Below are 27,644 nucleotides of genomic sequence, written 5' to 3'. Positions count from 1 at the left end.
GGACACAAAGGGGTCTCACCAGACTTAGGTCAGGGGGCGACAACTTTCAATCAGAATCAGAAAAAGGGTTTATTGCCACAGTAAGGCTACATCTCCACTGCTACGTTTTGGTTTAATAAGGAATATCTTCTTCTACGTTTCCCCCTCTCATTCCCCCTGCTCTGGTGTTTTCCCCCTCTCATTCCCCCTGCTCTGGTGTTTTCCCCCTCTCATTCCCCCTGCTCTGGTGTTTCCTCCTCTCATTCCCCCTGCTCTGGTGTTCCCCCCTCTCATTCCCCCTGCTCTGGTGTTTCCCCCCTCTCATTCCTCCTGCTCTGGTGTTTCCCCCTCTCATTCCCCCTACTCTGGTGTTTCCCCCTCTCATTCCCCCTGCTCTGGTGTTTTCCCCCTCTCATTCCCCCTGCTCTGGTGTTCCCCCCTCTCATTCCCCCTGCTCTGGTGTTTCCTCCTCTCATTCCCCCCTGCTCTGGTGTTCCCCCCTCTCATTCCCCCCTGCTCTGGTGTTTCCCCCTCTCATTCCCCCTGCTCTGGTGTTTCCCCCTCTCATTCCCCCTGCTCTGGTGTTTTCCCCCTCTCATTCCCCCTGCTCTGGTGTTTCCCCCCTCTCATTCCCCCTGCTCTGGTGTTTCCGAGCCCCTAAACCGGAGACATTTGGAAACATTTCTGACCCGTTTTGGTTTGGAATCTGCGGGGTTGTGTTTCAAACGGAGACCTTTGGCAACACCGACACTGACGCCAATGTTTCTCCTCCTGATTGGGTCTTATCGGTCAGGACGTCTCGTTCTCTGAGACTAAAGCTACTAACGTTACCATAGCAACTACCAGCAGTGGGCGGAGTCTCCACGCTGCCTCCTGTTTATGTCCAGGCGTCCGTTTCAGAAAGCAGGTTTAGTGAAAACTCTGAGTTAGTTAACCCTGAGATGAGGGAAACTCTGGGTTTTCCGTTTCAGAAAGAGAGGTGACTTAACCTCAGACTCAGTTACCTAGTAACTGAGTCTGTGAACCTAACCTGGTCAGGAGCAGGTTTTCTTCTCTCAGTCTCCTCCCTCTCACACAGTGTCAGAGGGAGGAGACTGAGAGAAACTCCAGGTTTCTTCTCTCTCATTTCCTCATTCATTCTGTATCAGGCGCATTTTAATGCAGTTTGTTATCTGCATGAATAAACACTTAATAAATAAAACTTATGGTTAGGCAGATTATAAAACGTTTTTTTCTCATGTCCTTTTGTTGACGATCCCGTTGATGAAGAAGCTGGATTACTTCACAGAGAGTTTACGTCGGGAGATGATATTGAGTCCAGACTAAATGTATTTTCATTTCCACATTTGTTCCCAGTCCATCAGATATGTAGATACCTTATCGTCCTCATATCACTAACATCCACCATCGAGGTCAGGCTTTAACATCCCAGCACATTCTTTGTGTCGCATTACGTTTTTCGCAAATGTCATTTTTCTTTATTGGTGATGCGGATCATATTGTAATAGTAAAGCCACTGTAGCCGTCAGAAAAGTGTGACTCGCTCTGAAACGTTTTTTTAAATGTTTTTGTAGTTGTTCCCTAAACATAAACCAGTGAGAGCCATTTAAAAGAAATAAATGATTATACATTATAGTTCTGTTAATGATCATAGTGCTGCAGCCTCAGAATGGGATTAGTAGTAGCTTACTTTTTCTCCCGCAGGATTGCACCCAAATGAAATTATAGGTGTAATACAATTCCAGTTTTCACCAGTAATATTATAGGTTACCTGTGATTAAATATGAAATTAATACATTGTTCTGACTCGAGCAGCAATTTTCTCCCACACCACTTCTCTCTCTGTTGCAGCAGCAGCTGCTGTCTTGCTTTTTTAACTAAATACATGTTCAAACTCGCTGTTTGTGCGCACAAGTATTTCCGCCGACCAGTTTGTTTGTGGTTGTTACCATGGTGAATCGTAGAATCATGGCTCCATTCATACTGCCTTTTTATTGTGGTGGTGCACACGCGTGAACATACTCTGAGTTGATTGAACCAACTCATATCAGCTGTTCTGGAACCGAAAACTCAGAGTTTCCATCTCAGGGTAAATCAACTCAGACATCAGAGTTAGACTCAGAGTTTGGTAAACCTCCTTCCTGAAACGGACCCCTGTATACCAGGATGATGATGAGATATGAGGTTTGGGCGTGTTAGTTTAAACAGAGATTAGTTCTTCTACTGGAGATAAAAACACTTCTAAAACCAAAACATAGCTTTGTAAATGTAGTCTGAGTTACACCTACATGGAATCTGTGATTGGTGCATACACACACAAACATATTAAACATAAATAATAAAATAAACAATAATACAGACAACAAACAACAAACATGTTTGGGAACAAACAATGAAATGATTTGTAATGTTTAACTATTGGTAACGTATGATACTTTATCATCGGCGTAGCGTAATATATAATAATTTCTTTATACATCTAGATCGATGGTTAATACTATAGCTATCAGTAGTGCAGTATGCCGAGTGTCAGCAGTGTTACCTTGCAGTGGAGGCGCATCCAGCGGCTGAACAGAGCGTGTTTGCAGAGCCGCGAGGGTCGGCCCAGATCATCTTTCCCCGTGGTGGCATTGATCACCTCCAAGCCTGGGTCTCCCAGCGTCCAGTTCATGCTGAAGTTAGGAGCTTTTCCTGGCTGACGAGCCTCCACGTTTGTGATTCCTGTAGGCCAGCCGTGGAAGAGGTATTCAGACCCTTTACTGCAGTAAAAGTACTATTAGAGCAATGTAAAACACTTTCACAAAACTGTCAAAAAGGCTGTCAAAAAAACGTCAAAAAGGGTGTCAAACAAAGCATCTAAAACTTTTTTTAAAACTGTCAAATAAAAGTAAAAAAGGGTGTCAATAAAAGCTTCAAAAGCATATCAAAAGATTAAAAAAAAACATTAAAAAACCCTTGAAGGCGTCAATAAGGTGTCGCAGCAGGAGGATCTTTAAGATTTATTTAGGGGGAAAACACTGCTTACAACCAGTTGTGGAAACTGTACCACACTGTAAACAAAACAAACAAAAATGTTTTAAAAAACTGTCAAAATAGCGTCAAAAGCATATTTATGCTTTTTAAATTCAGAATATTTTTGAGCTAGTCTGGTGGGTTTGGTGATGGTAATTTCAGGGCTGTTTCATGTTAAACTAAAAGGATCTTACGCTTTAACTAAAAGGTCTATCTCTGTAGGGATCCATCCCATAATGTTGTCAGACACTTAGAATAATAATCTGAGTCTGTGAGTGTTTCTCACCGCTGAGCAGCGGTCTGTTGAGGCTGAAGGACTGCGGCAGGTCCTGGATCTCGGTGATCCTCTGGTACATGGCTCTGGAGCAGTGGTCTGCATGGTACAGGCTGCCCAGGATGATGCTGGAGAAGTAGACGGCCTCGGTGAAGTAGCTCATCAGAGAGCCTTGCAGTCCAACCACGTTCCACCTGAAGGGGGTAGAACCAATCAGATTGTATTATATCAGGCGAATACCTATCCTGTTTGTCATAGGGGCAGAGTTTCTTCACATAAACAGGAGAAAAACATATTTGTTAAAATAATTTTTTTTGAAAAAGTGTCAACAAAACAAAAAAAGAAGGGTTAGGCAAGCTATCTATCATGTGTTTCCCAAATGATGATCAGATGTTTAGTTATTTTGTTATTAAATATCTTGAAAAATAGTTCATTCATTCGTTTGGGCCGAGCACCCAATGTTTTAACTGTCTGCCTGTCTACCTGCCTGCCTGTCTGCCTGCCTGCCTGCCTGCCTGTCTGTCTGCCTGCCTACCTGTCAACATACATACATCTCTGATTTTCTGGCTTCATGGTTTCTTAATATTTAAAGGAGAATTCCGGCCAATTTTTACGTTAATCTTAATCGCTATAGCTACACAAGTACTTTCGATAGGAAAAACCCCGACCCGAATCAGTGCAGGTAACACGAGAAGCTGCAGCTACGTACTACAAGTGTCCCCTGAGCTAAAACAGCAGTGGTCGGGGCAAGTTTTAGAGTGCCTTTGTGCCTCTTAACAGACACAAAATGCAACTAATATGTCTGTGCCACATGAACAGGGCCCTTACGTGACAACAAGATGCGTTTTCAACTCAGACATTGTTTAAATTCACCTACCCTCGTCCCTGTCTCGATCCTGCCGGTAGCTAGCTTTCCCTGCGAGCTGATAGCCGTTAGCCATTAGCTGCTAGCTGCCGTCCGATGAGTGTATTCAGACAGGCTTCTGTGATAATCATCCCAATAACAATCCACGGAGCAGCGGTGGTGTGGCTATGTCCTCCAGAGGACAGTTCATGTCACGTCTTGAAGTGTATTCCTCCCTAAAATAAACAGTACTGCGGTAATAGCTATTAGCTGCTAGCTGCCCTCCGGTGAGTGTGTACAGCCAGATAGCCATTAGCCGTTAGCTGCTAGCTGCAGTTTTCAACTCATGTCTGAGTTGAAAACGCATCTTGTTGTCACGTAAGGGCCCTGTTCATGTGGCACAGACATATTAGTTGCATTTTGTGTCTGTTAAGAGGCACAAAGGTACTCTAAAAGGGACTGTCCCCGGCTGGAGCTGTCCCCGGAAATGTCCCCGGTTTTCACTGTGACTGACAGACCCGAAATTGGAATGAAATAGTTGTGCACCCTACACGCACAGGCTCAAGCCTCAGAGCTCAGAGATGTTCTAGAATTCTGGTGGGAGTCTGGTGGGTTTAGCGAACACAATTTTGCGGACTTATGTTTGCAGCTTCTCCGTGTTACCTGCACTGATTCGGATCGGGGTTTTTCTATCAAAAGTACTCGCGTAGCTATAGCGATCAAGATTAACGTAAAAATTGGCCGGAATTCTCCTTTAAGTCTGTGTGTTTGTAGAGACGTATTCTTACAAATGGAGACATTTTCCTCCTATATCCCCATTTTTTAAGCTATACATTTACACGTATTTACAGTACATACAAGTGAATAAAAACACTTTTTGAAACCATAACTGGAGCCATACGTTTGTCACTTTTTTCAAAGTTTTTAATGCTTTTTGGCTATTTGGCTACCCCCAATGTTTACAATGTCTGGCTCCGCCCCTAGCAGGAAGTGCTCATGTTGTGTCGCTTGGTGTGAACAGGAAGTAAAACAATCACAAACCTGGCTATCTTGTCACTGCAGGACATGGTGAGCAGCCTCTCGCCCTGGAGAACCCCGTCCCACGTCTGAATGGTGTTACTGGAGCGGACTGGGATGGTTCCTTCACCAGACTCGATCTTAGTGCGCAGCTGCCCGCGGGCCTTTCTGTTCGGGTGTCTATCGCCCTGATCTGACACAGCAATCACTCAATGTTTTTATTAATAATAATATCAATAATAATACATTTAATTCATGGGCAACTTTCTTGACACGTTACATGAACAAATGGTAAAAGATAAAAACAGATGCACATCCAAGACCACACAGAATTACAAAGCAATGGACAGACAAATACCATCAAATGATACTGAGTATGTCAGTTTGAAGAGGTCGGTTTTTAGACCTTTTTTTAAACCCTAACCCTTTTAGATGGGATTTGAATGTGTGGAGAAAGTTAGTATCATGGATGGATTGTGGGAATGAGTTTTGCATGTATATGTTGTTGTTTTTTAACCCTAACCCTCTGCCATATGTATGAATAAAAGACAATCCCCTGTTCAGTAGAGCCAGCTGTGCCGAAATGAAGTTACATTTTCATTTTTCTGCTGTGTAGGCTGGTTCATAGGGAATCACAACTGTTGAGATTTCACAGAATCTGTACTCAATAGGCAGACTTTAAGCAGGCTGTAAAAGTGTTATTCTCCCTTCTGACCACTAGAGGCTGGTCTCGGTCCTTTCTTCAACAGTGCTTTAAAACATTTCAACAGACTAAACCCAGGCGGCTGGAGCGTCTTCTGCCTTTCATTACCACGAATTCTCCATCAACGGTGAAGCTCATCAGGGTATTGAAAAATAACTTTAAACATTTTACAAGAGAAGCTCAGCTTCTACAAGACCACAGGATTACTGTGGTTTATAGGAGAAACTAATACCTGCAAGACTACTTAGTGAAAGCAAAATATTAAACCACTATCAACCCCAACACTAAGGAGGACAGGGGGACCAGACCTGGTTGCACAATAAATATAACAAAAATGTGTTTCGAAGAACCACAGGAGTCCAGCTTCCAGTAATTGGTCCGGGGGAACTTTTTTAAAACGTTTTTGTCACTTTTTTTTAACGTTTGTGACACTTAAGCGACATTCCCCTGAACAGGAAGCAGGGAGTCTGGTTTATTTCCACTGTGGAACAGAAAGGCGGCTTTATTCTCCTTCCACTCACCCTCCATGGCGGCTTCATGTGGAGAGAAGATGCGGGCGTCTCCGCAGGGCGATGTGCTGATGTAAAGGTGGAACTGAACGTTTTCCTTCAGTCTAAAACCTCGTCTGTGTTCACACTGGATGAAGATGGACTTCTGCTGCTCCTCTTCCTGGTCACTGGAGACACAAGTGCAAAAATCTAGTTTTTTTTAAGTATTCGGAGCATGCTACAGAAGGTTTGTGATTGACTAGTGGCCTTTAAACTATTGATAGACAAATCTGCAGAAGGAATCACAAAGTTAAAAGGAAACCGACGCACCTGAGGAAATGCTCCAGCTGCGAGTACAGGAACCGGACGAGCGAGCGGCGAGCCAAAACCTCAGCGTGGCAGTCGTTGAGGGCCAAACCTCTGTCGCTCATGTATTCCCCATTGATGCACTTTGTTCCTGTTGAAACGCAGATCACCTGAGCCTCCTTCACATCCGCACCTGTAAAGAAAAGATATAAGTCTAAAGATGTGGTGTCATGAAATGGCACACGTCAAAAAAAACCATTTAAAATAAAGCAAAAATGTTGTCAAAAAGGTCGAAAGAAGCAACAAAATAGTCAAAAACAGCAGCAAAAACTGAAATAAGTCTGCGACAACATTTCTGAAAAAAGCAACAAAAATGTCAAAAATGCGAAACAACCACCTGTTGTCATGACGACACCAGCCAGAACTTTCCGTTGAGCGTATGGAGCCGTGAAGTCCTTGGTGAGTTCGCTGAACTTTTCGACGACCAGGCGAGAGACGGCGTCTGCCAGGACCTGGGGGGGAGGCAAACCAAAGAAAAGATTACACAATAAATTACACAATAAATATAATAACCTGAAGGAACAACAAATGATCACAGATCAAACCGAATGACATAAAGAAAGCAGGTTGAAAATGTGGGCCGAGAAGTCAAACGAAGAGCCAGACGTCTTTAAAATTCATCAAGACAAGCACAAAATCTTTGGAGAAAGAAACACATTTCGATGTATGAAGTGATAAAAAAAAACATCTTAAAAAGCGGAAAATTTGATTTAAGCAGGACAAACAGCAGCTATATGAATTATTTTCTAAATATTTGATAACAGAATGCCTAAAAATCTGAACATCATTTGGGACAAACATGAGTTATATAGTAACATCCTATTATTTGAAATTGCAAAATTTTTCCAATGCTCAATTGTTTTTTTTGTTGATGTTTTAGCACTTTTTTTCCAATGTTTGCTATAATGCTATTTTAAAAGCGACAAAAATGTTGGAAAAAAAACATCGGAAGAAGCCACAAAAACATCTAAAGAAGCGACAAATCATCAAAAGCTTAGAGAAAAGCAACAAAAACATAGGTAAAAATTGTCAAAACAAGCGACTCATACGAAAACTTTGGACTTTCAATGGTCATATACTTTCGTCCATGCTTACCTGTGGCAGGTGAAGCTGCAGTCCTTCTCTGGGTATTGGCTGTCTGGACGGAGCCTGATCCAGCTGCATGTTAAACAGAGAAAACAGAGCCGCCTGTGCAGCCCGGACCTTGGCCAGCCTTTTGTTCCGCCCAGAACCCTGGAAGTTCTGCGCATCTACGGTCACGGACATGACAAAGTTCTTGCCGTGGCTCACCCCGATCTCTGACACAAAGTCATACTTTAGGCCCGGCCGCAACTCATTCAGGATCATGACAGGGTTCTTGCTGCTTGTAGGGGACATGAAGGCGGATGGCGCTGGGGGTAAGGGTGCCCCCATAGGGTGTGGGGGTAAGGGTGCCCCCATAGGGTGTGGGGGTAAAGGTGGGTCAGGGGAGGGTAGCAATGGGTACTTGATTCCGAAAGAGCTGTTGGATGCGAGGCGAAACGGGTCATCTACGGGACTGGATGTCTCAAAGGCGTTGAAGAGCATGTCAGGAAAGTCCGCCTGGTCCGAGGTGAAGTCTGTGTGACCAGACAGAGTCTGGCCCATGGCCATGTGCGCTTCGGGTGCGTTGGGGAACTGTACGAAGGAGCACAGGGCCTTCTCCGCTGCGTTCAGCTTGGCCTTCTTCTTCGTAGGACCAGAACCCTCGAAGAGCAGCCCGTTGACCTCTACGGTCATCGCGAAGACGGGCTTATGGACCGGCCCAGTCTGAGAGAGCAGTTTGTACTGCAGACCTTGCTTGATCTCATTTAGCTGCATTAGGGCATTCTTAGGCAGAATGGGCCCAGTGACTTTCTTACGCTTCTTGGGCCTGTACTTTGAATGGGTATGCCCGTTATTGCCCTCCTCTAAGGGACGTTTCCTTTTCCTCCCACCCCCAGCACTCCCATTGGGGAGCTGAGTAGCGTCAGCCGCAACCCCCTCTTTGGAGAAGAGGTTGTCCGAGTTCTGATTTTCCTTAACATCTGTGCGGCGTGAACCTGCAGTGCCCAGAAAGAGTAACGCACAATGCCTTCGTTGCAGGATCTTGTAAATGTAAAATTTATTGATACCTTTAGAGATTCTCTCTTTGCAACTGAACAAGTGATGTGTGTTCCTTAATCAATACTTCTGTAGTGACATTTTAAAAAATATAGTGGCAGTAAAGTGTATTCTAAACATTCATTGATTTATGACAAACAAATACAACACAAATTCAGGACTAATCTGCGCTAGGAAAAACATTTAAAATCAAATTATATTTAAGCAATGATAACTGTCAACATTTAATACTCCCCTGACCAAAGTACAATCTTAAAGCAAAACATTAACTTTAACTATTTGTTGTAGTGCTCAAATTTAGCAAATTAGAAAACAAAATACAAACAGCTCTTTTAAAATGTATTTCTCAAGTGTCCTTTTCTGGACGATCTTCTGTGTTTTGGGAACACATATCACCAGTTAACAAAGCTGATGGAACTTCATTTAAATTCCCATTTACAACATCCTCCAGCAAAAGCGTGATAGGTTACTCCTTTTGGTGCTCAGGACAGAAAACAATCCTATAAAATGCACGTTTAGTTAAGAAGGGTTGTGGGGAAAAATGGGGTTCAAACAAAGGTGTCAACCTTTCCCAAAATAATTCTGTACCTCAACTCAACCTGAAGAAAAATACTAAAGAAAATATACAATTTTAGCATTTGATTGGTTACATATGGAAACTTTAGACAGTATGTACGAGTATGTAATTCATGTGACAACTGTAGGGATGAGTTTCAATATCCGGTTCCATTTTGGATCTGACTTCAAGATGAATTCCTTATAGAATGTTTCATTCAGTCTCTCTTTGAGTGTCTTTGACTTTTTCTGACACTACAGGCACCTGGAAAAAAAACTGGCGACATGTAAAAGCACTCTAATCAATACTGACTGACTGAAAATAGCAGCCCACCTCAACTTAAACGTTCCAAAGTGCAGATACACTTCACCAAAGTCAACCAAACTCCTGTGAAATGCACTATATGGTGAGGGAACTGAGGACAAAGAGGGGAACAAGAAGTCCCTGTTTAAATATGTATCTCCTGTTCATCATGTTAAAGAGCTGAGGCAATAACATTTATTTTTGTATGGCCAAAAATCCCACTATTTCTGCTTTGTTCCTGTTGTCACAGATACCAAAGAAAACCAACCACATTGTATCTGGATTAATAATATCATCTGGTAAAGCTCCCAGCTAGGCCTTCTCCGGGAACTAATGTGACATCTGGATGACTGCCACTTTCTTGCAGCACTACTTGAGGTTCAGATTTTGCTGTAATTTAATTTCAATAAATGGATCAAAAGAAATTTGAAGAAAATCTGAATTCATGCCCGGTTTGGATTGATTCGGGGCTTTGAAGAAGAATTACAGCGCAGATAGGCTTTTGCAACAAGGTGTCACATGAATGACACCATTTGCATCGCCGGCCCTGAATAAACGGAAAATGTTTACTGAGGTAATAAATCCAGTGAGAAGAACGCTCACAGCGTGTAGTCGCCCCCTGCTGGAAGTTATAAAGAATGCAGCTGTAAGGAGCTTTAGCAATGGAAGTCGCCGCTTGGGTTTACAAACACGGAGTCAACACCCCAGTGGTTTCGGAACTGGACTCCATGTAAATAATCAGGACTTTTAGCGTGTATAGAGCCAGCATATCTCCACATGTAAATGGGTGAATTAAGGGTTTATTTCATCCAAACCAGAGTGGTGATTGTTGGAACTGTGGACAGATGAACCAAGACGGCTTTTGGTAGTTTTATTTAGTTTCTGTCCACTTTGAGTGAAGTGTGTTTTATGATGATAAAAGTACTGATTATTTACATGGAGTCTGGTGGGTTAGCAATTGTGCTGACGTTTTATATGTTTAAAAAAGGATCATACTCTTTAACCAGAGATGGGGACTCAAGTCTGAGACTTGGACTCGAGTCGCACTTAAGTCGCACAAACAGCAGACTTCAGACTTGACTCGGACTCGACCCAAAAGACTTCAGACTTGACTCGGACTCGAGCTTCGAGACTCGTCAACAACCTGTTTTCATGCAATTATAGCTTTTTAAATCTAAATGTATTCATGTATTTCTATTTTCTTTTATTGGCGCATATACGGGGAAACGTATGACGAGCTGTATGTCCCCGGCCCTTTGCCATAATGTGCAACGTAACGCATGCGCCTATGTGGGCGCACTCACATATCAAAAAATGCATTGCCGATGGCGACACCAAATCCTCCTGGAGTTGGGCCTTTTCTCATTAGTTTAGCTTTCAATAACTTGGTAAACAGTGGCAGTAAGCTAACAGCTACATGCAAAGTGTGTGGCACCAAGATAAATGATGCCGGATCAACAACGTCAGGACTTCATCAGGCATCTCAAAACGCACCCAGATAGGTCAGTCACTCACGCACTAATGTGAAAGAGACGTTACATTTAGCATATATCGTCTCAGGTAACAAGCTAACCATCGCTAAGTGTTGTGCTAATGCTGGGAACAGGATCATTGTATCTTATAGTTAGTGGTTTCTGAGGCTCAGACATCCATGGCCCACAGGAGGCGGAACGCACGGATCCATCTCCCCAGGAACAAACGCTGTGTCGGGTGGGCAAACTCATGTGATGCTTAATTGATCCCGTGGATGATTTGTAGGCTATTAAGTGAACAGGGTGTACCCGGTCCACCAAACACTGGGCCGTCTTGACTGTCTTAATTCTGCACATATTTCTGTTACTGTAGTCCTATTTACTATTTCATTATTTCATCCATGCGTGGCGCAGCGGATCCGTGCGCACTGTCACCTGCCGTGGAGACGCTGGCCTCACTAACCTCTCCTCCTCTGAGTCGGGTCTCCCTCGCGCTGGACTCAGTTTCACTGAGCCTTCTAACACTTAGAAAATAAATGGCATTACATCAGTGAGTTCATACTGCTTATTGTGCGTAATTTGGAATGACACTGAGATGCATGTTGTTCTGTAACTGCTGTGGCGCTGCCACTTTTCTCTTGATTTCCACTTCGACATTAGACATTTTTTGGAGTGAAAGAGACGTTACATTTAGCATATATCATCACAGGTAACAAGCTAACCATCACAAAGTGTTGTGCTAATGCTGGGAACAGGCCCATTGTATCATTATAGTTGTATCCATATGATGTGACAGACTTAGGTTAATATTTCTCCAGGTCCGAGGGCTAGAGGGATATGTTAAGTAGCCTAGACCCCATAAAGTTATCCCACAACTGATTTTGATACTGTACTGTCTGGATGGAGCTACAGGACATGTTTTGAATTCATAAGATTTAACAACACAGTGTTAGGGACAGATCAGATGGCCAGAGACTGGAGACTTGACTTGGACTTGCCCCTCAAAGACTTGAGACTTGACTTGGACTCAATCTCAAAGACTTGAGACTTGACTTGGACTTGCAAAAAATGACTTGTGAACATCTCTGTCTTTAACTAAAAGGTCTATCTCTGTAGGGATCCTTTCCATAATGTTGTCAGACACTTAGAATATTAATCTGAGTCTGTCAGCGGCAAAGAATGCACTTTAAGTAGACGCTAACTGACAGTAAGCATTTGTCCTGCGGGTCACATTGCAGCTTGTTTTGCTGACTGCCGACTGCAGCCATCTTGTCAAAGATTGTTGTTCCCATCAGTCACACACAAAAACATGGGAAAATAGGGTCCTGGTGGAAAAAAAACAAAGTTACCCTTTAAACACTTTATTTGTGTTAACACAGCAGTAATCCTGTCCCTGTTCTATGTAAGCCAAAGTCAAACCAGTTGGGAAAACGTGGATTATGTCTGACAGTGTAGGGAGAGTTGGTTGCAGTTGCTTAAGGTTGTTCAAGGGCTTTTTGGTAAAATTAAACAGCAAGTCATACAAGAAATATCAAATATCAGATGCCAGGTAACACATTTAGTGCTGAAATTACAATGGGACACATTTGACTCTTAGATGGTTGACTTTCCAGCCCGATGGATTCACTTCTCAAACAAATAAAGCACGGTCTGTTTCTGCTTTTTGTGTTTTTGCTTGCTGAGCTGCAGCACTGGCTCTTTCAGTAACAAGAACAATGTTTCCTCTTCCCCAGCAGACCTATAATCTTTCCCCCCTCTTGTTGCTCAGGGCATTATCGTTTTTTGTGTTGTTTGAGTTCTGTCCTCCTTTTGCATGCTTGTTATTTACTTTGCCTACATTTGTCAACTGGCTGTGACTGACAGTCAAACTCTGTTTGGGCACTGTGCTCTAGTTAAGGAGGAAGATATGTAAATTTCATATTGGAATACATATTGTACATATCGTATACATATTCATATTGGAATACACGTCCTGTATAGTGAGTATGAGCTGATGCCTTCAGGCAGAAGGTGCAGGTTGCCAAACTGCAAGCTTAACAGGTATAAATTCTCATTTGTGCTGCTTTCAATCAAATTAATGAATAATAAGAGATAAGATGTGTGTGTGTGTGTGTGTGTGTGTGTGTGTGTGTGTGTGTGTGTGTATGTGGGTGTGTGTCGGTGTGTGTGTATTGGCTGCAGTGATGTATGTGTGACTAATACTACTAAATAAGATTTGTGGTACTTACCATTATGGCTATAGGATGTGCAATGGTAGGGTACTGGTGCATAATATATATATATATATATTATATATATATACACACTATGTTATATTTGATATGGTATTACGCAATTGGGCAATACAATACAATACAGAAGTTAGTTGACCACAGCATGAGTTAACGGGAAATGTGCAATCATTATCAACATGAAGTGCAATACGAGGGGGAGGATGTGTTGTGGGTTCTCTACTGTGATTGTGAGGAAAGGTGTGGGGGGGGGGGGGGGGGGGGTATTGTGTGAGGTTTATTAGATTTTCATTGAAGCATTGGATGAGATAATGTATGATTATGTTTCTATGTAGGTTAACTGTATGTTTATTGTGTGTTGTGCCATTTTGTTTCTCTCAAATGCCCAAGACGAATTTCTCCTGTAGGAGACAATAAAGGCTTATCTTTTCTCATCTTATAGACATAAAAGGTAAACTTGGATTAGGATGACACTTGGTTAGGGATGGGCTTCTATTTAAATTTATCAAAACAAAATCAACTATGGAATCTTTTCGTCTCCCTTATCAAATCTTTTCAGGTACTTTGTTTGGTGGGGAATGAAGATGATTTGCTGTCTGGTGATGGTGATTTTGGGGGTGTTTCATGTTAAACTAAAAGGATCTTCCTCTTTAACTAAAAGGTCTATCTCTGTAGGGATCCTTTCATAATGTTGTCAGACACTTAGAATAATAATCTGAGTCTGTCAGCAGCAAAAACAGAACTTTAGTGGACACAATTGACGATGCACATTTGTCCTAAAGGATTATTACATTGCAGCCCGGTTCACGGCTGCCGATCATAGTGCTGTCACTAAATACTGGACTAATTGTAAAGATTGTTGTTCCAATCAGTCACTTAGACACGAAAACATAGAAAAATAGTGTCCAAGTTGAAAAAAAAAAACTGAAGTTACGCTTTAAAGAGGCCTCGTCAGTTAGCGCTGGGGCAAAGAATCAGCAGGCCGATTCACAATGCTAACGTGGCTACCTGCTTCACGTCTTCAAGCTCACAGACTCCTTTCAGCTTATCTGACAAACAGTCAGATTCAGCTCACTCTTTAAAATAGAGTCTCGTCTCAGCTTGATCGTATCAGTTTTGCAAATAAATAGCCAACTTATCAAACCGCACATCCTACTCCCATCCCTGTGAAGAGGATTTCAAAAGCAAAAACAGGCACACTAATAGTGTCAGATGAAAGTAAAGCTTGGCCCTGCATATTAACATCCCTTAGATGCCACATCCATCTTTTCCATAAAATCCTATTGAGGCAGGTGGTTTTAGGGCTGAAATAGACCTACGTTCCAAATCCAGAGGTGGCTCTCAGGGGGCTTTAGGGAGCTTTTCTGTTAAGGGCCAGGGGGACAAGCTTAGAGTTTGCCATCAAAATGGACAGAAAACTCACAGTAAACACCCTGACCCTGGGATTATGCTCTGATCTGCACCCTGAACCGGCCAAAAGGAATGGGATGGTACATTTTCAACGACAGTCTGACAGTGATACAATGCACCAGGACTCTGTATTTCCTTTACCTAAATGCAAGGGTGTAACTTTGGGTTCAACGTTGGGAGGGGTGAGATCTCCACTTCTGAACAAAATTTTAATTTTGAACGTCAAACATTTTTCTGCAACAATTTGTGCCTTTTCTGCAACAATTTATATTCCAATGTCTTTATTTATGTAAAAGGAAATCATACTAGGTTTTTGGGGTGATTGCACTGGCCAGTTTTGATTATTGGGGGAGTTGCAACCCCCCATCCCTCCCTGTAAATTACACCTATGCCTACATGCATGCATCTCACCCATTTGTTCCAAATGTAACATTATTCATTGTTTAAAAGGTGGATATTGTTAATTATTTAATTCAACTGAACTGTAAATATTTAGGATGGTTTTGGTTAGAAATCCGACTACTACTACAACTTGGAGTGAAGCTAAATGTTTTAATCCTTTATCCATTAACTTTACTTTTAGCCATTTAACTCTCAACTGCTTAGTCAGTACTTCAGCTTTATTTCAACTACTGGCTCAATATTTTAAATGTTAGCTACTATTTTAACTTTCAACAGTTTAGTCAGTACTTTTAGCTAACTATTTCCTCTTTTTAGTCAGTACCTTTAGGCTAAATATTTCAACCGCTGGCCAGTGCTTAATTTGTAAAGTGGGAGGTCCCAGAGCGCAGAGGGGGGTGGATCTGGCGACTCAAAAAGGGGGTTGGAGGTAACTGAACAAAAAAAATGACACTGCCTACGTAGCTTCTCTGACTAAAAAAACCTAAACAACGCTGTGTGGACATCAGGGCGATGTTTTTATTTCAGAACATGCACTGCATCGGTGAGAAATGTAAAAAAAAAAATACACTGCAACAATCGTTTTCACAAGCAGCAATTATCCATCGGACTATTAAATGAACCAAAAAATCCACCGTGGTCTCCACATTCTTGATCGACAGTAACGGGCGTTGCTTGTTTGGGATCTGACTGGCAGCGTATTTGAACAAGTTCAGCAAACGTTGTTGTCTTTTGGACATTTTTCCCCTGAGTGAAACGAGGCTAACAGCAATCTCAACCAGCACAAGCGCTTGTCACTTGAAGTGCAGCGCTGCGCTGTTGAAGTCCCGTCCCTCTCCCCCCTCTGTCTCCCCTCCCTCCATCCCTCTCCCCCCTCTGCCTGCCCTCCCTCCTGGACATAACCCACGTTCCAGTATAATTCTAAAGGCATAGAAAAACTGAAAACGTTTTTGGATCAGAACGTCTTGTTTAGACTTGAAATATGGAGTAATTGACTCACTCATGCTTTTAACTTCGTCCCCGTCTACGGTGAGGAGCCTCTGTTGGTTTGGAGGTAGCCGATCTCCCACTCGACCTGGAGGAAACACACAAAGTTCTAGAGTTCAGTCACAGAAACCTTTAGTGGATGAGTCAAACAAAGGAGCTACGCCACTTTCTGCCTCACATGCTTTTTTTTCTAAACGTTAGCTTGATAGCTCGGAGGTTGTTCTTGCAAGAGGCTTCGCCGGATGTCCGGGTTGTCAGGCTTATCCTGGCGATGTACTTCCATTGATCCAGACTACTCTAAAGCCAATAACATTACATTCAGAATGTCTCATTGGCTGGTAGCCTTGGTGTAGTCCACTTACATGTTAAGACAGAACCATTCAGACAATTTGTTATCTTTTAACCAACTCTGGCAACAATTTATGGTGAAGAAACCCTTCAAAAGGTCTCCAGCCCTGAATGTTTTCTCCAAAGCCCCCGACTCGTTGATGGTTTTAAAATAACTTCAACTTTGTGAACTAACCAACTTAAAACCTGAACAATTATCAGGGCTTTGGAGAAAACATTCGGGGCTGAAGCCCCAGAAGCTCGCCCCTGTTTCATAAAGAAAGGACATTCAGACATATAGAGGAGTCCTCTCAATGTACATGAATATGGAACATTGAGCAGTAACCCAAAATGCCATCCACCCATTGAAAAGAAAATGAGATTGTGGAGGATAAACAGCTGGCAGGAATGGAAAGGGGCATGTGCGTTAAAGGAATCCGTGGACTGCCATCCATGTCGCATGGAGAATGGGTTTATCAGACAAGCAAGACAAAAATGAATAAATAAAAATCTATTTACTGCTACCGACTGCCACGCTCCGACACACTTCTGCCTCCCATCATGCATCACAGCACACCAACGACAACACCACACTCACATACTGAGTAGAGAAGACAGGTTCCATTCAAACAAGTTTAACAGCAGGCAGGGGCGGAGCCAGACGATGTAAACATTTGGGGCGGAGCAAGATGTTGTAAACATTGGGGGGCAGAGCCAGATGATGTAAACAGTGGGGGGAGGAGTCAGATGTTGTAAACATTGAGGGGGCGGAGCCAGACAGTGTAAACATTGAGGGGCGTAGCCAGATGTTGTAAACTTGGGGGGCAGAGCCAGACGATGTAAACACTGGGGGGTGGAGCCAGACGATGTAAACACTGGGGGGTGGAGCCAGACGATGTAAACACTGGGGGGTGGAGCCAGACGATGTAAACACTGGGGGGTGGAGCCAGACGATGTAAACACTGGGGGGTGGAGCCAGACGATGTAAACACTGGGGGGTGGAGCCAGACGATGTAAACATTGGGGGGCAGAGCCAGAGGCCTGTACTACGAAGCAAGATCAACATGTCCTGGATTTCTTTCAGTTACCCGGCTTCACCTAACCTAACACCCGCGGTCCCGCATCAGCTGTATCACGACGCTGGTTAACAACTAGTTCAGTCAACCATCAGGGTTTCCCAATCCAGCGGCGCGCGTTCACATAAAAGAGGCGGGGTTTGCACAGCACGACCAATCACAAACATCTACCAGAGCCACATATTTTACATAAGAAGACACAGACATGGTTTTGCAGGCAAAACGCAATACAGTCGCTGCTTCCTAAAACAGGAAGGACAGCTGGCAAAAAAATAGCTGACGCTGTAAATGCGTAAATCACAACGCTTATTAATATCACTTCCCCATCAGTCAGGACCAAGATCTGAACATAATCACACTTGTCCTTTCCATAAACTGTCGTTGCTTTAGCCTAGTATTTCCGTTGCAGCCCTGGCAGTGGGAAGCCATCGTGAGAGCAAATAAAATATATAAAAACAAAATTCAAACTGATGTGCGCATTGGTAACACACGGCTCAAGAAGCTGAGCTGATATGTAATTCCCTCCCATTACAATCTATATATTTCATAAATATACACATCAGGGAATGCTAACGGGGTTGTCGGTCTCTAAATGTTTTAACTTTTATGTGCGCACCCCTTTCTCCCTCCCCCTCTCCCCCTCTCTCTCCCCCTCTCTCCCTCCCCCTCTCCCCCTCGCTCTCCCTCTCTCTCTCGCTCGCTCTCCCTCTCCCTCTGTCTCTCTCCCCCCCCTGTCTCTCGCCCCCTCTCTCTCTCGCCCCCTCTCTCTCTCGCCCCCTCTCTCTCTCTCTGCTCTCTTCCCCCCCTCTCTCCCTCTCCCCCCCTCTCTCTCCCCTCTCCCCCCCTCTCTCTCCCTCTCTCTCTCTCCCTCTCTCTCTCTCTCGCCCTCCCTCCCTCTCTCTCACCGAGCTCCGCCTGGTCTTCTAAGAACGGTGACGCCGTTATCTATCGAGTATTGATTGGTCAGTAGGCGGTGCTTTAACACCAGTTGATCTCTGATCTCCAACTTAACCTGCTCCTGACCAGGTTAGGTGTTCAGCATAAGTTACCACGGCGATTGAACCCGATCACAAGTGATCCACCTTCGTAGTACAGAAAACCCTGGGTTGAACCTGAAGTTAGCTCGTTAACGCCAAATCTCGCTTCGTAGTACAGGCCTCAGATGTTGTAAACATTGGGGGGCGGAGCCAGAAATTGTAAACATTGGGGGGCAGAGCCAGAGGCCTGTACTACGAAGCAAGATCAACATGTCCTGGATTTCTTTCAGTTACCCGGCTTTACCTAACCTAACACCCGCGGTCCCGCATCAGCTGTATCACGCGCTGGTTAACAACTAGTTCAGTCAACCATCAGGGTTTCCCAATCCAGCGCGCGCGTTCACATAAAAGAGCGGGGTTTGCACAGCACGACCAATCACAAACATCTACCAGAGCCGCATATTTTTACATAAGAAGACACAGACATGGTTTTGCAGGCAAAAGCGTAATGCAGTCGCTGCTTCCTAAAACAGGAAGGAAAGCTGGCAAAAAAATAGCTGACGCTGTAAATGTGTAAATCACAACGCTTATTAATATCACTTCCCCATCAGTCAGGACCAAGATCTGACCATAATCACACTTGTCCTTTCCATAAACTGTCGTTGCTTTAGCCTAGTATTTCCGTTGCAGCCCTGGCAGTGGGAAGCCATCGTAGAGCAAATAAAATATATAAAAACAAAATTCAAACTGATGTGCGCATTGGTAACACACGGCTCAAGAAGCTGAGCCGATATGTAATTCCCTCCATTACAATCTATATATTTCATAAATATACACATCAGGGAATGCTAACGGGGTTGTCGGTCTCTAAATGTTTTAACTTTTATGTGCGCACCCCTTTCTCCCTCCCCTCTCCCCTCTCTCTCTCTCTCTCTCTCTCTCTCTCTCTCTCTCCCTCCCCCTCTCCCCTCGCTCTCTCTCTCTCTCTCGCTCTCCCTCTCCCTCTCCCTCTCTCTCTGTCTCTCTCCCCCCTCTCTCTCTCTCGCCCCCTCTCTCTCTCGCCCCTCTCTCTCTCGCCCCCTCTCTCTTTCTCTCGCTCTCTTCCCCCCCTCTCTCGCTCTCCCTCCCCTCTCCCTCTCCCCTCTCTCTCTCTCTCCCTCTCTCTCTCCCCCCCCTCTCTCTCTCTCTCTCGCCCTCCCTCCCTCTCTCTCCCGAGCTCCGCCTGGTCTTCTAAGAGCAGTGGCGCTCGTTATCTATCGAGTATTGATTGGTCAGTAGGCGGTGCTTTTACACCGGTTGATCTCTGATCTCCAACTTAACCTGCTCCTGACCAGGTTAGGTGTTCAGCATAAGTTACCACGGCGATTGAACCCGATCACAAGTGATCCACCTTCGTAGTACAGAAAACCCTGGGTTGAACCTGAAGTTAGCTCGTTAACGCCAAATCTCGCTTCGTAGTACAGGCCTCAGGTGTTGTAAACATTGGGGGGCGGAGCCAGAAATTGTAAACATTGGGGGCTCATCTCTTTTTTATTGCTTCTTTCGACATCTTTGTCACTTTTGTCCAAAAAGACGCATAACAAATCACAAAGAATCTTTGTCGCTAAAAGAAAAAAAAAGAAAAAAAAAGAAAATCACAAAGATGCAACATGACGGAAAATAGAAGCAAAACTACCAACAGCAACTTTTCCAAGAGCAGAGTGTGGACTCCAGGCGCCAGCAAAACAAAACAACTGCAAACATCTGTCAGAGAACTCGGAGTGTCCTAATGCAGATGGATGGATCGGGAGGAGAAGCAGACAGCGAAGACAAGAGGGGGAAACAGTGGCCAAAAACATGTGACGCAGACAGAAAGAAATGCCGGCAGCACAATGCTTTTCTCACACACACAAACTCCATTTGCTCACGGTGAAATGACATTTTGAGATGTGCAGAAATTTGACCCTGTGACACATTCACAGACCAGGGAGAGATGATGAGAGGAGAAACCTACAGTTTCTTTTTGTCCTTAAAAATCACTGGATAGGGTCAACATTGGAACCAACAAACAAACCAACCAACCAACAAACCAACTAATGTGTCAAAAAAGGGTCCAAAAAGCATTAAAAGGGTTGAAAAAGTGCAGAAAGTGTAAACCAACAAATCAACAAACTAATTCAACAAGACCACTAAGGGAAGACCCTTGAAAACTGAGTGCTCCTTTGTGGACAGAAAATATTGTTTTCATGTTTGAATGTATCAAATATGCATCACTGTGCAGCACATCCTTCATGGATGGATTCAATGATTAATAAACATCCTTTAACAACACATTCTCACTCCCAGCGTGTCAGCTGTCTTTAGCATTCGTTATTGATGCAGAAAGTCTCCTTTAGTGTCAAATTTAGACGCTCTGCAGCACGAGAACGGGACAGGAACCCCGGTCTCCTGGGGGAAAGTCCTGTGTTGTTTGACCCATTCACCCCCCACAACCAACCTCCTTACTATGATTTAAGGTCTTTCATACTACTCTCTACTGTTGTCTCTCTACATACTACTCTCTACTGTTCTCTCTCTACATACTACTCTCTACCGTTCTCTCTCTACATACTACTCTCTACTGTTGTCTCTCTACATACTACTCTCTACTGTTGTCTCTCTACATACTACTCTCTACTGTTCTCTCTCTACATACTACTCTCTACTGTTGTCTCTCTACATACTACTCTCTACTGTTGTCTCTCTACATACTACTCTCTACTGTTGTCTCTCTTCATACTACTCTCTACTGTTGTCTCTCTTCATACTACTCTCTACTGCTGTCTCTCTACATACTACTCTCTACCGTTGTCTCTCTACATACTACTCTCTACTGTTGTCTCTCTTAATACTACTCTCTACTGTTGTCTCTCTACATACTACTCTCTACTGTTGTCTCTCTACATACTACTCTCTACTGTTGTCTCTCTTCATACTACTCTCTACTGCTGTCTCTCTACATACTACTCTCTACTGTTGTCTCTCTACATACTACTCTCTACTGTTGGCTCTCTTCATACTACTCTCTACTGTTGTCTCTCTTCATACTACTCTCTACTGCTGTCTCTCTACATACTACTCTCTACCGTTGTCTCTCTACATACTACTCTCTACTGTTGTCTCTCTACATACTACTCTCTACTGTTGGCTCTCTTAATACTACTCTCTACTGTTGTCTCTCTTCATACTACTCTCTACTGTTGTCTCTCTACATACTACTCTCTACTGCTGTCTCTCTACATACTACTCTCTACTGTTGTCTCTCTACATACTACTCTCTACTGTTGTCTCTCTACATACTACTCTCTACTGTTCTCTCTCTACATACTACTCTCTACTGTTGTCTCTCTACATACTACTCTCTACCGTTGTCTCTCTACATACTACTCTCTACTGCTGTCTCTCTACATACTACTCTCTACTGTTGGCTCTCTTAATACTACTCTCTACTGTTGGCTCTCTTAATACTAGGTCATCTTTTTAAAAGCCACTGACCAAGTTTCAGTATTTTACGACTTGGGGGTGAGAACGGGTTGCCTTTAATCTCGACCTACACAAACTGTTGCTATGCTATTGTATGTGAGCTTATAGAGTTGGATTGCAGCTGTGAATGCTGACAGCCTCAGGACTCTCTGCTGTCTATTTTGTGAAACTTTGCCAGTTCACCCCCCCCCCCCCAAAAACCCTCCGGTTCGCCTGGCACACTCATTTTTCATTTAACAGCGTCACAGCTAGCCCCGGCCTGCTGGGCCTGAACATTGCTGCTGACTGCATGCTGAGGAAACGGTAGAGCAGTACATCTCCTTACAGTGGCCATTTAAATAGGAATTAAAGGTTTTACAGCTTATAATTTCCAGAGTTCCTGATCAACTGAGAAGTCTATGGCTATAGTGTTATTTTCTGTGGTAGTCCAACAAATAAACTAACTAACTAACAATCCAACGAATAAAAAAAGCTCCTCTAACCAGAGATCTGAGGTGACAGGCTGACGTTATTATTTCTCAGAAGGTCTGTTTGAGAGAGTCACTGACCCTCCTCCACCTCATTCGCTCTGCATCAGCGGTCTCGCCGCACACAACAGACGGCGATCCCCGCTCTCTTCACCCAACCACTGCCAGCCACTCCTCTGTTATCTCCAGAGAGACAGAGACGCTCAGGGCTGGTGTCCAATTTTACAGCTCATAACAGACAGACAGACAGACAGAGACGCCTCACACTTCAGTTCAGGACATTTCTGACTCGCCCAGATGCAAAGTATCTACAACCAACAGCTGCTTCTTATTTTTAACACATAAACACTATTTACCTTTCTCTCTCCATGAATAAAGTCAGAGAAAAAGCAGAGCACAAAAAAGCATCAAATTAAGCACCGGAAGTGTCAAACAGACGTATAGTTCACTCCGTTATTAGATTCCTTACCCTTCTAACCCTAAAGAATTGACTGACTACTAAACTACATTCGTTTTGCCTGTTCATTCTCACAGAAACATGATTTTTTTACACTTGAAATCCATGTCTATGATAAACAGAAATGAAAAAGATAACCAGGGAAAAAACAGAGCAGTAACAATGGATGGCTTCAAACCCAAAAGTCAGATCCCTCAGGAGTCATGTCAACAGAAAGTAAAATGTGCAGCAGTCTGTCCGTGCAGCGCAGCAGAAACACTACCAGGCATGAACGGACGGGAAACTAAACGGAGGATACCTCTGCGCTCGCAGCGTCTCTTCCTCCTCCTCCGCCCCGGCAGCGGCGGCGGATCACGCAGCAGACGGCGGCAGTGTCCGGCAGCAGAGCCATACCTAATCCATCCCCTGCAGCATAGAGTCAGAGTGTACCTCCACAGACGACAGAGAGCACAGACAGAGCTGTGGCCTCATTGGCTGCCAGATAAATAAATATGCTGGGATGTCTCCTCCTCCTCTGAGCTGGGAGGAACTCGGCATGCAAGCGCGTAAAAAATATTAACTATATATACTATAACTATATATAAAAGCATCAAAATGTCAAAAAAGGTGTTGAAAAAAGTGTGAAAAAGCATAAAAACAAATGCCAAAAAAATCATCAAAAAAGTGTTCAAAAAGCATTAAAAAACCCGACTAAGTTGGACAGATGAGGGGAGGCAGTGGGGGAGAAAGGGGGAGAAGCTGTGGCCATATTGGCTGTTGGATAAATTAATCCATAATTAAGTTTTAATTAAACTCAGCATGCAAATGCGTAAAAACAGCATCAAAAAAAAATCACAAAAATGTAAAAAAGCCTCAAACAAGCTGTGTAAAGCACCGGCACAGAGCGGTGGTCATGAGGATGTCTTCTCCTCTGAGCTGGGAGAAACTCTGCGTCAATCACTTTACAATCTGTGTCAATCTATGTGAGTCTGGGTAAATCTGGGTGAATCTGGGTGAATCAGCCAGTCAAGCGCTCAGAGGAGCTGCTAAAGTGCTGAACACTGAGAGAAAAAAGAGCCAAAGCATCACGGAGAGAAAAGAAGGCGAGCTGGAACGGAGGAGAGAGTTGCTCTGCCCTCTGCTGTACTGTCTGCCCTGTACTGTCCCGCCAAAGTCAAACTGAACCTTTTTTTAAATCGTATTGGTGAACGTTTTTGCATCTTTTGCATATATTAAACCCTAACTTTAGATCTTATTATGTCCCCAACAAAAAGGACAAAATCCTTCTTATTTAGATTTTTACATTACAGTTAGTTTCTCTACGGACCAGTTTCAGAGAAAGTAGTTTCCCTTTATTTTAAATATAATGAAGTTAATAAAGAGTAAAAAGGGGGAACCAACCTGGTTTGTGTCTTCTTCCTCTTCACAGTCTGGAAGGATTTCTCCAACTCTGCACTCTGAAAAAAAGAAAATATAAAAAATTACACTTTTTTTTTTTTGCATTTTTTGTTCTGCCTTTGTTGAAGTTTTTCGCCGAGAGGCAGAGGAATGCTTGTGATGTTTTCCTCCATGTCAGAGATTTTATCCGAGCAGCTCAACGAGTCCCCAGAGCGCTGTCCGGTTACACCGCCGTGTGATTGGCTGTCTCTGGATGTATTGGAAACTGGATGTCTGGATGGAAACAGCTGACACACAAACACACAGTGTGTCTTCCACGCTCCCCGGCGGCGAGATTCATCCACAAAGTGAAAGTAGGGAGGCCCCCGAGGGCCAGCAGACTCAGAGAGGGTCACATCTCTGAGACCATTAGCATCGCTACATCTTACTGAGTTGCTTATTTGCTGCTGAGGATCTTGTTTGTTTTTCTTTGTGTTTTTTGTTAACATGTTCCATAAGTTGACTAAAAAAGGAAAAGAAAAACCTCAATAACAGCATCAAAAACGTTGAAGAAAGTGACAAAAAAAATATTTTTAAAACAGAAATCTCGGCACTCGGGCGATAAATCAGTGATGTAATCAAACAGCAGCGCGTTTCCTCTCGTTCAGATCCTGCAAACACACAGAGAGGAAGAGGAAAAAGAGAGAGGGAGGGAGACGGGAAAGCTGAAGAAATAGCGCTGACTCGAGTCGTCGGATTCTGGGAAACTCACATCAGCGTCTCAGAAACTGAGGCAGCAGAAAGACGAATATATCGACACAAACGTCTGCAAAGAAAAGCAGAATATATCGACACAAAAGTCTGCTTGTTTCCTTTAAGAAAATGGCTGAAAATTTGAAGTCACCGTTAATAAAAATGACTGGCTGTTAACATCTTTAACATGAAATTGTCCCATTTAAATTAAACTAAATGTAATCACGTGTAAATGAACGGTTTACGGTATTTATGTAGTTTTTATTGGTTTGTTCTCTTATGGAGAACCTGAATGAAACATCAAAAAGGGGCGACATAAAAGAAATGAAAACAGCGATGAAAACGGTGACAAAAGTGTCAAACGTCTGAAGGGAAAGTCTAGCAGCTCAGGTGAGGAACTGCAGCAGAAAGAAAGAAATGAAACAAACAGATATGATGTAAACCCCCAGCATGCTTCACTCCCACAGCCCCGACACCTTTAAAACATCCTTGATTGTCCCATGAAACAGAAAGCCCCAACGACTGACCTGTACCTCCACTCTAACAAACAGCTAGAGCTGCTAAAACAGCCCAAAATACAGAGGGAAAGGCCCCGCTGTGTTGCTGTTACTTCATTAAGATGAATAGTTGTGTGAATGCTGTAAAGCTCATTGTCATGTACTTCAGTCTTACATTTCATTAAGAAAATGAAGCTAATCAAACTTAAATTATAGATTGCGACCAGTAGCCTGTACACATTTTAATTGTATCGTCAAAAAAAGGTTAAAAAAAAAAAAAAGCAGCGGTTGGGGTTGAAGACTACGAGTTAGAAAAGCTTAAAAACTCTGGGAGGAAGAAGAATATGTGGAATAAAAATACAATGGGTCGGTTTTTATCTTTAACTAACACTAGGGGAACCTTTTAATCACACAGTATCTTTCTGTTTTAATGTTCTACAGGAGCATACTGTAAATGGCAATGCATTCTGGGAGAAAATAATAACATTGCAGCACTATGCTACAGATTACAGGAATTTACTGTTCATACCAATGCATCTTGGGAAAATAAAGGAAAAGGTGGGAATTACAGTGCAGCCAGAATATTACTGTAAATTCAAATAATACAGTAAGAAACTGTCTATTTACAGTAAAATAACTTAAACTTTGAAACCAGTAGGCATGCTGTTAATAAACAGTAATATTCTGGCAGCTGCTGCCAGGAAATATACAGTGAAAAGTTTTACTGTGTTTGACAAAGAACAATTTCGAAAAAGTGTCAAAAAAAGCTTTGAAAAAAACTTTGAAAAAAGGTTTCAAAAATGCACGTAAAAATGTCCAAAAAAAGGGTTTTGGAGAGGTGTCAAAACAAGCTTTCAAAAAGCTTCTAATTTTATTTTTTGTAATAAATGAAGTTGATCTAACTAGGTAATAATGGGAGTTAATCAACTTGATTTAGTTGGGTTTACATGAAGTAATATTACAGTGTTTATTCTACTTCAAAAACCTTAAAGTCAACTCAACTCAAAACGCCCAAACACCTACCGCACTCGGAGTAAAACAAAGGTATTACTTTTTAGATTGATATTAATACCATATTACATATACAGTGGTGCTCATAAGTTTATGAACCCATGCTAAAGTTGACTAAAAAGAGGAATAAAAAAAATCATCTTGGATGATGGGGGCCAAGGGAACTTTATCAGGGTCATAGTATCCTGGATCCATGAAATAACTGGCCTTTCAAAATAAAAGTCTGCTGCCTCTATGGGAATTTAACATAGGGGTGTACTTACTTATGCCCCCTGTATTTTAAGGAAGAACATTTATTTATTTACAATACATTATTCGTTCACAAAGATAATTGGTGTCCTTAAAGGTTGGATTTTTCCTCTTTTTTTTTTAATTAAGGCATCAAGATAAATTTCCAAAATATGATTTTTTTTATTCCTCTTTTTAGTCAACTTTAGCATGGGTTCATAAACTTATGAGCATCATTGTAGATACTATTTATTTAAAGACTGTCTGGTCAAGTTCACAGACAGTAAATCTAGTTTTTTAATTTCTAAATCTAACTTTCTGTTAATCCCCTTACATATAAATATTATATATTTAAAAAGGTATCTTAATGTAGAACAGTTATTATTTATGAGTGTCACACAGATCACACAACAGCATTTGGGTTCTTTACATTTTTTCAACTTTAACACGTGTTTATCCTCATTTATCCAACACAAACATATTTCTAATTTGTGTTTTAATGCTAAACTGGAACCATTTAAAGAAAATGTAATCTCATGTCGAAGTATTTTAGGAAATGAAAACCAAGATGAAATGTGATATTCTCTGTGAATAACGCGATTTAACAGCATGTCAGGTTATTTTGGTATTATTGTGTGTTTAACAGTAATAAATATATTGCTAAACATATATTATAATTTATCAAATATTGCAATGTGTAGTAGATATTTTGGGAAGTAGTGCTCACTGCGCGTTTACTTACGTCAAAATAAAGGCGCGCCAAACTTAATCGAATAAACGGTTAATTTAGGGAACACTTCATAATAGGCAGAATTATACATGGCATGATTTA

At 42.6% G+C, this 27,644-nt stretch overlaps 1 pseudogene across 1 annotated transcript in view; it reads right to left on the bottom strand.

Annotated features, from left to right (window-relative positions):
• LOC144512599 (double-stranded RNA-specific editase 1-like) overlaps nt 1-23,358 on the bottom strand; it is a 23,936-nt pseudogene extending 578 nt beyond the window's left edge. The window contains exons 1-9 of the transcript XR_013501021.1: nt 23,266-23,358; nt 16,176-16,250; nt 7,779-8,743; nt 7,021-7,135; nt 6,648-6,816; nt 6,351-6,505; nt 5,151-5,319; nt 3,278-3,459; nt 2,522-2,700 (exon numbers count right to left, since the gene is read on the bottom strand). The product of XR_013501021.1 is annotated as a double-stranded RNA-specific editase 1-like (transcript). The remainder of the gene's footprint in view (nt 1-2,521; nt 2,701-3,277; nt 3,460-5,150; nt 5,320-6,350; nt 6,506-6,647; nt 6,817-7,020; nt 7,136-7,778; nt 8,744-16,175; nt 16,251-23,265) is intronic.
• Between the last annotated feature and the right edge of the window lie 4,286 nt (nt 23,359-27,644).

This window comes from Sander vitreus, chromosome 24 (assembly GCF_031162955.1).
Source record: "Sander vitreus isolate 19-12246 chromosome 24, sanVit1, whole genome shotgun sequence".
Classification (NCBI taxonomy): Eukaryota; Metazoa; Chordata; class Actinopteri; order Perciformes; family Percidae; genus Sander; species Sander vitreus.
This window is presented reverse-complemented; position numbering and strand designations above follow the sequence as displayed.